At 44.0% G+C, this 13,706-nt stretch overlaps 1 protein-coding gene across 1 annotated transcript in view; it reads right to left on the bottom strand.

Annotated features, from left to right (window-relative positions):
• LOC135213918 (centrosomal protein of 192 kDa-like) overlaps positions 1-13,706 on the bottom strand; it is a 203,154-nt gene that overhangs the window by 145,832 nt on the left and 43,616 nt on the right. The gene's annotated exons all lie outside the window — the stretch shown is intronic.

Below are 13,706 nucleotides of genomic sequence, written 5' to 3'. Positions count from 1 at the left end.
AGTATTAAAAACATTTCACACTGTAATACGACAATAATAATACATTAGAACCTCCATTACCTTAAATAAAATGAAAAAAATCAAAGTAACTTGAAGAATCCCCAATCGCACAGCAAGTGTAAACATTGCGTGGCCATTTGTAGTACAGTATTTGAGAAGGATGCGTTCACTCTGACAGTTTTGTATTTACCGGGGTATTGTTCAATAACATTTATGGTATGAAATCTTGTATATAATAGTAAATATGTATTTAAAATCCTTCAAAATGACTTGAGTCATCGTCACTTGAATTAAACAATTCATCAGACAAATTATCATTCACGGTTTCATCATAAGGATCCCAGTTTGAATCTGGTGAATCAACTGCAGGTTCGTTTTCCCTCAAATGAGCCTGTTTATGCCATAGAAGAACTAATGGTCAAGGAATATTCCAACATAATAATAAAATACTGGCACGTCGTTTTAACAACCTAATCAAAACATTAACTTGAGTGGCAGTTTGTACATATATATATACGTAGGCTGTTATGCAGCCTTAGTTAGCGCTTTGTTTACATTACACTCGAGTAACGTATCTTTCGTTTCTTCATTTCTTATCATATTTGCCAGTATTCATCTTTTAATATTTACACAGATTTGTTAATATACCGAGTATATTACGGTTGTATTTCTTATGGTAAGTAGAGCAACTTATGTACCGTAATAACATTCAGGTTTTTTATTTATATGATACGTTTTACCCTGCTGCTATTTTGAGCGTACGGTTGGCCTCATATTTTATCGGTCGACTATATACCCGATATTAGTTAAAATCATAAAAATTTACTCAGAATTGGGGGGTCGACTTATACGCCGAAATATACGGTAGGTATGTACTACATATACTAATGTTACCCATAATTCAGGGAATGCCATTTTCTTTTTCACTCACAGAGTAAAAGAAGTTTTCTTTGTGTTATAGGTAAAACTTCAGAAGTCACAGTCAAAGAGAAGATACAGTTCAATAAATAAAGAAAAACATTTACGTAATGTTGTAGAAGGTACAAATAAAATTTCAATCAATTTAAAATTATGTACTGTACAGATAAAGACTTACAGAGAAATACAAATGAGCATAATTCAGTAACTGTACGTACTGCCTTTGTATCATATTATGTACAATAATGTAAATACAGGCAGTTTCCTTGGGTTACGATGGGGGTTCCACTCTCGAGATGCGTCGTAAAGCCAAAGAAAATCGTTGTAAGCCGGAACATCATCAAAAATCCTAAGAAAACCTTACTTTTAATGCTTTGGGTGCATTGAAAACTATGTAAACTGCATTCTTATTGCATTTTTCATCAAAAAACCTTCAAATATTGATTACTTTGAGTTTTTGGTGTCGTATTTCATCTGCCAGATCAGTATTGTAAGTGTCGTAACCCTGGAAATAATTTCTGATGAATATAATTGAAAAGTGCCTTAACCTCGGAACGTCGTAAGCCGAACCCATCGTAACCTGGGACTGTCTGTATAATAAAATTATCCATACTGATTTTACACTTAAAAGCAAGGAAACTTATAAATTACTTCAAAAATTAAAAAACACTGCAGGGGTATCATCTTTGAAAAGAGCAGTAACTTTGCGAATGGGTATCCCATCTTGTAAGAGTACACTAACTGAATGTGCTGGAATTACTTTTGTATCATATTTATGCATGTACAAAATAATAATAATAATAATACATGTTTCATACAGATTTTGCACATCAAAGCATGAAATCTTATATGTAAATTGATTCAAAGATTAAACATAAACACTTCTGCAGAGTTTCTTGAGGATTTTGCAAATGCTGCTTGTTTGTGAAATAATTGCTTTTGCCTTAGTTAGGTTCGAATGAAAAGTTCATACGTTTGTGAATTCGTGCAACTTGAAGCGTTTACTGAAATATTTATGTTAATATTTACATCAATTATGAAATTAAGTTTTTTTGTTGCAAAATGACTGATTTATGTGAAATGATTAAAGATGCGTATATATTCAGTAACAAATTTTTATTCATTCAAAATTTTTATGGCAGGTGCAGAAGATAAGGTGTATTTTCCCAAAGAAATTGCATTTTCAAATTCTTGCATTCTTGGCATGGGATCTGAAGAAGTGATAACCTTCTTCAATCCTAAACATCGTTGGGTCCAGCTCTCCATTAGATTAATGCAGGTTGGTTCTGTAATTTGTTGTAAATTTATTATAAATTTGGTGCTTTTTTGTTGGCTAATTGAAATGTAAGGATATGTCAAACAACATTTGAACAGATTAATGCATTAGATTAAAATTTTTAAGAAAGCAAATTTGCACCAAACATTCATGTTGCACTAAAAGTAGTACCATAACCTTTTAACATTTCTAACGTCTCACTAAGTCTTCCTGCAAATGCACCCGTAGTGTATCCATGCAATATACAAACATCTTTATTTTACCTGTGTTGTACTTCGTGGTAATGTGTCACGTTAAATAAGAACGTAGTCCTTATCAAGCTGATATGGCACAGTTCTTCCCAAGTCCCAGTCACCTGTCTCAAGCTATTGTACATTTCATTGGCCATCAAGATAATGTATGACAGGTCAAGCATATTCTAGTGCAGCAATGTAGATGTTTAGGCCTCCCATACAGTAGGGATCTGTGCCTGAAGCTCCATAATTCAAGTTCTTGAGCTTGTAACAAAAAAACTGTAATATGTTTCAGTCCTTTACTTGAAATGCTAGACCCACATCTGGGATCTATATTCTATTTCAAGGAAGGTGAACTAAATCCTGTCATCCCTTCAGGCGGATGCTCCTTACTGATGGGATCCATTACATATGTCTCGTAAGTCCCATGTGTGATGCAGTGATGTATTATGTCATAATATAATTGCCCTTTACCTCCTATATTGTAAAAAATGTTGGTTTAGTTAGTTTGTCGACAGTTTATTTGTAGTCCTCAGTAAATTTTGTGTTAAAACATGGCAATATAGAAGATTGGTGACCTTCAAAAACCAAGGACTGCTATCTGAAAAAAATTTACTGCCGTAGTTTATTGAGCTTAGTGGATAAGTTGCATGGTGTTGATATATATATATATTTTTTTTTAGTGCACTTATATTATATATAGGTTTCAGGCTATTATGAATTAAGTTTTTCGTTATTAAGTTAATTTCTTCTGGTCCAGTAATGCATGTTATTACTATGAGATTATTTGTGCTTCTTGTGTCATTGTTTTATTTGTACAGGTACTTACACATTTTTGTGACCTTTTGTGTAAACAGTGTCATCTTATTGTCAAGTTTTGGTTATTTATTATGTATTTTATCTCACTTGACTGGTTATGCAAGGGCCTAGTTTTAGGCATCAGTATTATGCGCCATCAATTTGAAGGATTCAGGTGGGAAAGAGTTTCCATTACTTCTATAGCCTATAAATTCACTAATGGCAACTTTTAGACTGGCTAAAATCAAGAAGCGGGCAGCTCATGAGCTATGAGCTAATAGTGATCATGACTAAGGGAGGAATTACTGCTCTGATCATGACTTTAAGGTGGGAAGTACTGCCTCTCTCATATAAAGCCTTATTATATATATTTGCTCGTAAATATACCAAGAGTTTGGTGTTGGTTTTAGTTCTTATTTTTGATGATAGTATGTCAGTTATAATTGTCATTTTGAAGAGAAATATTAGAAAAAATATGTATGATCCAAAAAAATGATTGCATCTATGATCTCTATAAATTTACGTAAATATTTTACAACAAATATTCTAAGAATTTGTTACTGATTTTAGTTCTTATCTGTCTTGATATTGTATGAGCAGTAATTATAATTTTGTTCATGCAACTTACCTGTCAGATATATATATAGCTGATAATTTCTGACGACCGACAGAATTTAAAACTTACGACACACGCAGTGGGAGTCAGGTGGTTAGTACCCATTCCGCCGCTGGGAGGCGGGTATCAGGAACCATTCCCATTTTCTATTCATAATTTTTCTGTCGCCGGTGTTGTGAACATCTGTTTACAGCACCTCCGTCTGGATTTGGAAACTTTTTGCTACTTGGAGTATCCCTTTTGGTTCTTTTTTTTGGATTAATTGACTTGGATCGGTGGCTAGGCACACGTTATTAGTGGATTGATTTGATTTTGGTTTGGACTTCTCTTGGATAATTGTCAGGTCTAGTAACAAGCTAGCGCTAGATTTTGCTCTAGGACTGATTGTAGAGGTAGGCTACTGAAAGCTTCAGTAGACCCACATACGGTATGTAAGAGTTGCAGGGAGCATGAAATGTGTGTATGAAAGCCGTTGCAAGAGTGCGAAAGATTAACAGATTCTGAGTGGAAGCGTATGATACCTATCTTAGGAACTGAAAGGATAGGTTAAGGAGGTCTTCCTCCAGGAGTGTTTCAGGTGTGCAAGAAATTAATGTTTTCTCCTGTTAACCCTCCTTCTTGTTAATGCTCCTAACCCTGTAGTGTTGCCTCTGGGCCCTGAAGCAGTGTCAGTAGAGAGTAATACTTTTGTCCTTAATTTTGGAGTCGATTCGTAATTTAGAATCGAAAGTGTTGGCTCTTGAGAGCAAAAAGTGATATGCAGAAGTGCAGTGATACCCCTTGTAGTGGAGGGTGCGTCAGATTGGCCTCGTTTCGCCTCTAGGCCTGGACCTCTGCTTGACTCCCAGGACCTGGGGGGGTGGAGGGAGCATGTCGAAAGCCGAAGGAGGGTTACAAGGAACCCCCACCGATCTGGCGTGCCTTCGGCAGTTACTGATGAAAATCCCCAGACTGCCAGGGAGCGTGCACGGGCACGTCTCCTCAAGGAGTGTTTTTCGTCATCGGAGGCTTCATCCCCACGTAAAGGGTGGAGGTCTCACGGTGCTTCCCGTCCGCTGAAAAGGACGGCGCGTGATATTGACGCTTCACGTCCTAGTTCTCGAATTTGCGATCTTCTCCTGACAGTGCGTTCGCTGCTTTTCCGCCGCAGAAAAGGCGTAGAGAGTCTTCGGACTTGGATTCGGTTAGTTCGTGCGAGCGATACAGTCGCTCTAGAGCTCGGGAGGAGGCCGTACCTGGGAGGAGGGAGGAGGGAGGTGTCCCCTCGCCGCTCTCCTGCTCACAGGATCAGTCCCATCCCCGGCGCAGGGAAAGATTCGCCAACCAAGAGGTGTATTCAGTCACTGCAGCAGCAACTTCAGGACGCTCTTGCTTCTAGAGAGTCTCTTCCAGGCGCGTCGTAGAAAGGATGAAAAGCTTCCTGTGAAGAAGTCAAGACCTGCTCTTTCTCCTCGCTCGCCTCTCTCTTCGTTCGAGTCTCCCTCTAGAGTTCGTTCTGCTCCCCAGCAGCTCTCTAGAGGAGGTGAGAAGTTGTTCGTTTCTCGCTCTCAGGATGAGATATCTCCCGCTCGCAAGTCTTCGAATGTTCGCAAGCGAGTGGTGGACGCTGAGCGCAGCTTCTGTTGCAAGTGGAGTGCGCTTCCGTTGCCGCCAAAACGCGCACCTGTTTGTGATAAACGTGCACCAGTGGCGGCAGCCGCGCGCTGGCTGACGCTCGGCGCGCACCAGTGGAAGCCAAGCGTGCACTAGTGGACGCTCGGTGTGCGCCAGTGGACGCCAGGCGTGTTTTGGTAGATGTCGAGCGCGCACACTGTCGGCGCCAAACGGTGTGGATTCGGACGCCAAGCGCGCGCTGGTGGACACCATTCCTCACCAACGCAAGTTCAGGTGGATGAAGGAACCCTTCCTGTTCGTCAATTTTCTTCAGAGTTTCCTCCTACTTCTCCAGTTTCTGAGGAAGGAGTTAGCGATAATTTAGTAGGAGCAGAGGAAGAACAGCAACCAGCTCCTGTCTCATCGGGACTAATAAAGTTTTTTGATGCGTCTTCTACAGTCGGAGTTTGGAGAAACTTTTCAACCGGAAGCCCCTCGTACTCCCCCTTCTCAATTTTCTTCTTTTAAAGCATCGAAGGCATCGGGTTCGTTAAAAATGAAGAAGTCGCTTTCCACGAAGCCAAGCTTTCCGGAAAGTCCATGAGTGGATGGATAAGAGAAAGCGTCAGGAAAGTCATCTTTGGCTTTACCGCCATCAAGACTCTGCGGTAAAGGAGGCATGTGGTATGAGACGGGAGGGACGTAGGTGTTAAACTACCAGCCTCTGCTCAAGGTGATTGTCGGGAAGCATCGTGGACGCCTCCAGAAGAGCCCTTCTGTCTTCATCAAAAGTCACTTGGACCCATAACGAGTTCGACTTCCATCTAAAAGGCCTCTTCAGGACTCTAGAGGTCTTCAACTTTCTCGACTGGTGTCTTGGAGTTTTTAGATGCCAGGTCAAGGAGTTCTGATACTATTAGTCTGGGGGAGCTGTCACGTGTACTTTCTTGTATGGACAAGGCCGTCAGGGATGGTTCTGAGGAGTTGGCTACGCACTTTAGCTCGGGGATTCTCAAGAAGAGAGCACTCTTCTGTAACTTCACGGCCAAATCCGTCTCTTCAGCGCAAAAGGCGGACTTACTTTTCGCTCCGTTTTCAGACCATCTCTTCCCCCAGACTATGGTTAAGGACATAGCATCAAGCCTTCAGGAGAAGGCAACGCAAGATCTTCTGGCTCAGTCTTCTAGAACGGCCTGCAGCTGCTTCATCTTCTGGGTTTAGTTTCGTTTACCAAGAAACCGAAGCCCTTTCGTGCTGGATCTTCCTAAAACAGAAAACACCTCCAGAAGAAGAGGCTCTTCCAGAGGAAAAACCCCTGCTCCGTCAAAGAGTAGGAAGTGATTTGGAAGTCCTTCAGACGCCTTTGGTAGGAGCCAGGCTTCTTCGGTTCGCGAAAACGCCTGGGAACCGAGAGAGAGAGATGCCGACCCTTGGTCACTAGATGTTGTGAGGAAAGGTTACAGGATCCCGTTCTTGAAGTCACCCCCGCTATCCTCAACACCTAAAGGATTTGTCTCCCTCTTATCGAGGAGAGAAACAGAAAGTGCTTTTCGATCTGCTGGAACAAATGATCGAGAAGCAAGCGGTGGAAGGAACAGGTCTTCGACCTGGAATCTACCAGGATTTTACAAAACCGTCTGTTCCTGGGGTGCACGAAACATTCGGGGGGGGCGGTGGCGAAACCCGTCCTCGATGTCAGCAGCCTAAACCTCTTCGTTATAAAGAAGAAATTCAAGATGGAGACGCCTCAATCAGTGCTGTCAGCTTTGAGACCGGGGGATTGGATGGTCTCACTAGACCTCCAAGACGCGTATTTTCACGTCCCCATCTATCCCCATCAAGGAAATACCTGCGATTTGTCCTGAAGGGGAAGGTATTCCAATTCAGGGCACTTTGCTTCTGTCTGACCACAGCGCCGATGGTTTTCACCATTCTGGTGAAGAACGTGGCAAGGCTGCTTCATCTAGAGAATATAAGGATCTCTCTCTACCTAGACGACTGGCTTATTCGAGCTTCATCGCTTGAGACCGGTGTCTGGAGGACCTGCACACGACCATGTCGTTAGCGAAGTCCCTGGGCTTCTGGTAAACCTCGAAAAGTCGCATTTGACTCCTTCTCAATCTTTTAGTCTATCCTGGGGATTCAGATGGACTCAGTGGCTTTTCGGGCTTTTCCGTCCCAGGGGCGACAACTTCAATGCTTGGAAAAAGTGGCGACCTTTCTGGGGAAGGGAAAGAACCTGCTCGGTGAGGGAATTGGATGAGTTTGCTGGGGACCATTTCCTCACTGGAGAAGTTTGTTTCTCTGGGAAGGCTGCACCTCAGACCTCTTCAATTCTTCCTAGCCAAACAGTTGGAAGAACAAACAAGATCTGGAGGCGATCTTGTGTTTAACGAGAGAGGTGAAGGATCACCTAAGTTGGTGGTCAGATCCACGGAAGCTCGCAGAAGGGCTCTCCCTCAAACTTCGGAACCCGACCTATGTTGTTTTGATCCGACGCGTCGTCCACGGGTTGGGGAGCAACACTAGGAGGGAAAGAAGTGTCGGGCACCTGGAGAGGGGAACAGGTGTCCTGGCACATCAATCTGAAAAGAGCTGTCAGCGATTTACCTGGCTCTCAGATTCTTCCAGGAAGAAGTATCCGGCAAAGTCATTCAGATCAACTCGGACAACACCACAGCACTGGCATACCTAAGAAATCAAGGGGGAACTCACTCGCCTTCTCTGTTTTGCCATTGCAAAGGAACTCCTTTTATGGGCGAAAGCGCAAGAAGTCACTATCCTGACAAGGTTCGTGTCAGGAGTACAAAATGTTCGAGCGGGGGGGACCTTCTCAGTCGACGAGGACAGCTTTTGCCGACAGAGTGGACCCTTCACCAAGAGGTTTGCCAGTCGCTGTGGGACCTGTGGGGCTGTCCGCAGGTGGATGTCTTCGCAACTTCCAGGACGAAAAAGACTTCAGCTCTATTGCTCCCCAGTTCTGGATCCGGGGAGCAGTCGCAGTAGACGCCCTACTTTGGAGTTGGCGGTCGGGTCTAGACATATACGCTTTTCCCCCGCTCAAGATCCTCGGGGAAGTGATGAGGAAGTTCGCGGCATCGGAAGGAGCGAGGATGACACTCATCGCCCCAACCTTCTGGCCGGCAGCCGACTGGTTCACAGAGGTGATTGTCCTTCCTGGTAGACTTTCCGAGGACTCTGCCCTTAAGGAAAGATCTACTCAGACAGCCCCACTTCGAGAGGTACCACAAAAACCTCCCCGCTCTGAGTCTGACTGCGTTCAGACTATCAAGAAGTTGGCCAGAGCGAGGGTTTTTCAGACCTGTGGCGAAGGCGATTGCCACCGCAAGGAGGCCCTCCTCAATCGCTCTGTACCAATCGAAGTGGGCTGTCTTCAGATCCTGGTGCAGGAAGAAGGGCATTTCCTCCACCACAACCTCTGTGAGCCAGATAGCTGACTTCCTTCTTTATCTGAGAGAGGAAGTGAAGTGGTGCTGTTCCAACTATTAAAGGCTACAGGAGCGTGCTTTCTGTAGTCTTCAGGCACAGAGGACTCGATTTGACTAATAATAAAGACATTCATGATCTCATTAGATCGTTCGAGACTAAGAAGGTCATCCAGCCTAAAGTACCCTCGTGGAACTTGGATGTGGTGCTCAAATATTTGATGTCGAGTCACTTCGAACCGCTTCATTCAGTTTCTATCAGGAATCTGACGAAGAAAAACGATCTTCCTAACCGCTCTGGCGACGGCGAAGAGGGTTAGCGAAATTCAGGCCATTAGCAAGCAGATTGGGTTTTCAGACAGTAGTGCGATTTGTTCTTTAAGTCCCACGTTCTTAGCAAAGAACGAGAATCCTTCCAACCCGTGGCGAGGACCTTTGAAATCAAAGGGTTGTCAGAAATAGTGGGAAAATGAACATGAGAGATTCCTGTGTCCTGTCAGGGCTCTAAAGTTCTATCTGCAGAGAACTAAAGCTTGCAGAGGTTCATCTGACAATTTGTGGTGTTCAGTGAGGAAGCCTGATCTTCCTATGTCGAAAAACGCACTGGCGTTCTTCATCAGAAATACGATTAAAGAAGCTCATGATAAGTGCAGTGATAGTGATTTGAAGCTTCTGAAAGTGAAAGCTCACGAGGTGAGAGCTATTGCTACTTCGGTAGCGTTTCACAAAAATATGGCGCTCAAAGATATTCTGAATGCACATTTTGGGAAGCATTCGGTGTCCGCTTCAACACTACCTGCGGGAGGTGAAAGTGACATACGAAAATTGCTTCTCCCTCGGACGATACATTGCTGCAGACACTGTTTTGGGGGCAGGACCGGTAACACTAATCCTATCCTTTAGGGATTAGGGGGGTTTTTAACTTGTGTTTTATGGTTGTGGGGTGACCGCCTGGGGCGGGTCTCCCTTCCATTAGCTTAGTTAAGTGGGATACCTTTGGTAAACTAAGCCAGGTGGTGGTATTTTTGTCTCGTTCCCGTCATTAGTATGGTCCATGGTCTAGTCACGTCGTGGTCTCGCCCCTGTTGACAGATCATCTGGAGTGCACCAGCTTCATAGGTCTCTACCTTGCTGGCAACTCTAGTAGCACAAGCAGACTTACGTGGCAGTAATCACGAAGCCAGCTATGCTAACAGGTAAGGAACCAAGATATCAAATATCTGCATATATGTGTTTCCTAAATCCTCTATTCTGTCTCTCCCACCACCAAAGGTGGGATTCAGCTATATATATATCTGACAGGTAAGTTGCATGAACAAAATGATATTGTAAGATGATACAATTAAGTTTGTTCATACTTACCTGGCAGATATATATAATTAATTACCCAGCCCACCTCCCTCAGGAGACAGTGGAAATAAAAATTATGAATAGAAAATGGGAATGGTTCCTGATACCCGCCTCCCAGCGGCGGGAATGGGTACTAACCACCTGACTCCCACTGCGTGTGTCGTAAGTTTTTAAATTCTGTCGGTCGTCGGAAATTATCAGCTATATATATATCTGCCAGGTAAGTATGAACAAACTTAATTGTATCATTACAATATCATTTTACAAGTAAAATAAATGTATTTATTAGAAAAAACATGTATAACTTGGTTAAATTTACTATTGTCGTGTAAAAGAGGCCCCACAAGGGGTCGTAAATAGTCATCTTTCATCTTTTCAAAGATAATAGGGAAAATAAAATATATATATATATATATATATATTATAATTTCTGGGCTTTTGACCTGTGTCGGCCTGTGAAATGGTTCCTTTGATACTATTTCTGAAGAATAAATATTGGCTTATTCATCCTAGAGAAAAAAGAAACAATATAATGCCAAGATAAATGGCTCGCTCACTTCTTATAGAAGGGTCGGTATAGTAAGGAGCGAGTGGAATCACTACCAGAGGTCCCTTGCCATTTAGCTTCTTCCTTCGACAAAACCCCCAGAACTACGGAGGAGCCGTGTACAGCTCCCGGTCTTACTACTACCGTGAGCGCCTCCGACGCCTGAGACGTCATTCCTTTCGATAGCGCGCGTTACACCAAACGTTAAATTTTTTTCGGTGCTGTGTTTCGCTCTATTTGGATTTATTTGGATTTGATTTTCAAGATGTCTTCAACTTCTGCTTCTAAGTTAAGTACTGTTTGGGGTTACTGATCTCATTTTATGATGATCTTCGTGTTTTATACATATTCGGAGCCTTATCGGCCGGTATGCCCCTCGACCGCATGGCGGTACGGGTTATCTCTTTCGGTCTTCCATACCGTTAGAGATTTCCTTTTTCTCAGTACTTTAGATATGGTTACTTATACATAGTCTCTATATCTTTATGCAGTTAGTTTTTTAGTTAGGCCTCCACGGGGCAGCGCTCCGACCGCACGTTTCGGACCTTAGTCTAGCTATGCCTTACATTGTTAGGAGTTTTATCAGTCACGATTGAGAGTCATATCATCTTAATTATTCTGATGTTCTCTCTTTCCCTTCTCTAGTTCCGGTATGGCGATTAGCTTCCCTGTTATAATTTATTTACCGTTAAGTTAGGCTTTCATACCCCAATTGTCGATTGGTGATTAGCCTGCCCGCCGTTTTCTTGAACTAGAGGTTAAATTAGGCTAACATACCCCTTTTCTTTTCTTCGATCGGCGATTAACCTAATTTCTGTTTGCTTAGCTTCGTGTTCCCGTGTTAGTCTAGCTTTAAGATATCGCTTTAATTTTTATTTGATTGATTATTATAAATAAAATCCTATTTATATCAGTGATATTGATGTTGTTCCGACGGTTCTTCCCCACCTCGTATCTTTCACCTGGCTGGGAAGACCACCGGTTTATCACGGTGACCACCCGGTTTACGGGTCCCCCTCCCCCTCCCGTCCCCCCATTCCCCCCCTCCATACATTGCCATCCACGTCGATGGGTGATGACTCATTTCTCACAGCTAGCGTCCGAGTCTGCATGAGAGGGGTGACTCACGGGACTGGGTGGGGATCTCCCCTCCCCTACTGGTACTCTCACTCGTCACGTGCCTCGGGGGCTCGGGCCCTCCCCCTTCTTCTCCGTCCTTAACTGGCCGCTCAGGGGGAGGGCTCCCCTACCCCACATTCTCCCTACTCTTTCCCCTTCCCCCTCAGTCAGTCCGGCAGGTGTCTATCCGCCGCTACCAAACATAGAGAGGGGGGGAGGGAATCACTGGGTTTCCTATCCCACTTAGGATAGTTCACACGAGCACTTATGATATAAGGGGTTTTTATTTTGTTTTATTTGTGTTTATTTAATGTTTAGAATCTTTTGCGTTACTGCGGGGGGTTGTTTCCTGTTTCCTTCTCGTAACTATCCCTTCCCGCTTCGTTAGAAAGTTTGACATTGCTCATCAATATTAATTAACTCCGGGCCATATGGAGAACTCCGGGCCCTACGGAGTCTATTTTAGTCATATGACAAGTGAGCTTAGGCGGAGGCAAGAGACTTTCTTCCCCCTCGTAAGTTTTCTACGTAATATTCATACGTAGATCTCTATCCGTCGGTCCTACTCCGGCACCCACGGTATAGTTTGCATATTATTCCACCAGGCAGGTTGGTCATTGGTATCATGATCTTTGACTTACAGATGTTGTGCCAGGAGATTGGGTGCAGTGCCATCCTCCAAGACCTATGCGGCCATTATAGTATGCCGTTTCTCATGCAGGATGTGCAGTGAAAGTGGAGGATTTTATCGTTTGGCATCATGAAGCTTGCCAAACCTGCTACTTGCTAGTAGGAGATGCCTCACTAGTAGTAAGTTTCTTAGCACTTTCTTCATTCATTCGTCACCTGGAATACTTGTTGTTATATTATACCTTTCACATATGAGACACATATTCAATAATAATCTCAACACAACAGACATTCCTCCCCTATCCTCTCCCTAACTCTAGACCCTTTTTTACAGGTTCTGATGAAGAAAAGAGAAAGCTTTGTCGACTCTCAAAGCTTGGGTAGGGGGTTTTGGTTTTGGCCGGAATTCTAAGGGCCGCCCCTACATTCTTACCAGGATATGGCGGACCTAATATTCCCAGAGCAAGGAAAGGATCAGTGGTGGACCCGATAGCGGCCGCCCCTTTGCTGGCCGACCTTCAGTCATGATCTCCCTACAGGAGGGGGATTTCCCAGAGGACGTTGCAGAAGACGTTGCGGCAATGAACCTCGACGTTGAACCCATGGCTATTGACTCCATGGGTACAGTAAGGGTGTAGTAGGGGCAGCTCCTGTGGGTTCTCAGGGCCCTTTCCTGAATTCCCTTTCTCCATCACCTTCTACTGATCCTTCTACTTCCACTTCTTTCCGGGGCTTCACTGAAGAGCAGCGGTCTGTCCGTCCTAAGGCTACTTCAGTGATCCCCAAGGCTAAGATGACCGAGGTGAAACTTAAAAAGTCTCTCCCCAAGAAATCGGTCATCCTGACAGACACTATAACTCCGGCTCACCACCCGGATCAGTTAGGTCAAGGGAGGCCTCTTCCTCTGCGTCGAGGTCCCCCAAACATAGATCACGTAAGGATCGCTCAAGTCCCTCTTTTTGATCCCGAATCCTTTTCGCTAACATTCTGGAGCAGGTGGGAGTGATCGTAGGGGCCTTGGTTGACAACAAGGTCGGCTCGGTGCTCTCCAGCTCTCCAGTTCTGTTACGTCTTCCGGCCAGTCGATCCAATCGCTGGCGGAACGGCTGGCCGCTCAGGAGAATGCCATCGCCGTGGGATCCAAACCTCGATTGCGGCAGGTTCCCCTCTATCTGTGCCA

Source organism: Macrobrachium nipponense, chromosome 43 (assembly GCF_015104395.2).
Source record: "Macrobrachium nipponense isolate FS-2020 chromosome 43, ASM1510439v2, whole genome shotgun sequence".
Lineage (NCBI taxonomy): Eukaryota > Metazoa > Arthropoda > Malacostraca > Decapoda > Palaemonidae > Macrobrachium > Macrobrachium nipponense.
The sequence above is the reverse complement of the archived record's forward strand: the minus strand, read 5'-3'. Positions and strand labels throughout refer to the sequence as shown.